The following is a 1,200-nucleotide window of genomic DNA, read 5'->3' as shown; positions in this document are numbered from 1 at the left end:
AAATTTAACGATACAGTGCTAATTCGAACTTTGAGTTCGATTTTGAGGGGTTTGTTTCACTCCTTATGCCTACACAAAAATTAGTTAATATTAACAAATGTCATATTATAGCTATAAGTTCCTAAGAAAAGTGTTTACTTTTAGGGGTCAGAGGTAGAAGTTAAGAGATCGAACCACTTTTAATTTATGCTGCATGCCGTTCTGAGAAAATCGTTACTCGAAAAAAAAAAAGTGTTCAAAGTTTAGGGAAAACATTTAGTTATATTATTACTTCGATTTGCATGAACTGAGTGTTACACATATATTCTTAATGTCGCTGAAAACGAATCTGAAGTCAGATTTTCAATATTCAAAACAGCTAATCCAATACGGAGGGCAAACGATTATGTTTTGACCAATTTTTACCAAAAATGTATTTTCGTTATTTACGTTTAGTCTGCAATTCAAGGAGTATTTATCAGCCCTTCCTCTACCTCTGATTGTTCCTAGACAGCAACTTCCTGTTCTTCTTGGCAGGAAAAGCCGATCTGTCTAAGCTGGATATGCAGCACTCGGCAGCCTGCACTTGATATTCGTCCGTATTTTCGGTGAGTATGTTTGCATGCATTCTGCAGTATGAATCCTTTTGAGCACGTGCGACACGGGACGAGTTATCATCTACATCTATATGGATACCCTGCAAAACACATTTAAGTGCCTGGCAAAGGGTTCATCGAATCACCTACACAACTGATAATTAATTGAAACCCTCAGCTGCCGACAGGTGTTGTTGATATACTTCGATGGGGACAGCTGAAAAGTGTGCCGCTACTGGGACTCGAACCCAGGATCTCCTGCTTACAAGGCAGACGCTCAATCCATCTGAGCTATCGAGGGCACAAATGAACAGCACGACTGCAGGAATTTATCCCTCGCACGCTTCCCGTGAGACTCACACCCCGAACCGCCCACAATCCGATTACGTAATGTACTTAATAGGTATTTGTCCATCCACTCATTACTGGCTCACACTAAGGTGAGGATTCCCGTAAGATTTCCGGTAGCCTGTGCGCATTCGCAGAGACGAAGGTCAATGGCTGGGTGACGTTTAACCATAGATATGAAGATAGTAACTGTTCTAGAAAGAACAGGCGCCACTGACGACCGTGCAGCTCTTCTAGAATACATGATAGACCGGCCGATGTGGCCGAGCGGTTGTAG

The 1,200-nt window shown here is 42.0% G+C and overlaps 1 non-coding gene across 1 annotated transcript; it reads right to left on the bottom strand.

Moving 5' to 3' along the window:
* Window positions 1–802: 802 nt before the first annotated feature.
* Trnat-ugu (transfer RNA threonine (anticodon UGU)) lies at window positions 803–877 on the bottom strand. The gene has a single exon. It is a non-coding gene; the product is annotated as a tRNA-Thr (tRNA).
* Window positions 878–1,200: the final 323 nt, after the last annotated feature.

The sequence above is a fragment of the Schistocerca gregaria genome, unplaced genomic scaffold (genome assembly GCF_023897955.1).
Source record: "Schistocerca gregaria isolate iqSchGreg1 unplaced genomic scaffold, iqSchGreg1.2 ptg000387l, whole genome shotgun sequence".
NCBI lineage: Eukaryota > Metazoa > Arthropoda > Insecta > Orthoptera > Acrididae > Schistocerca > Schistocerca gregaria.
Note: the sequence above shows the minus strand (reverse complement) of the source record. Positions and strands in the feature narration are given on the sequence as shown.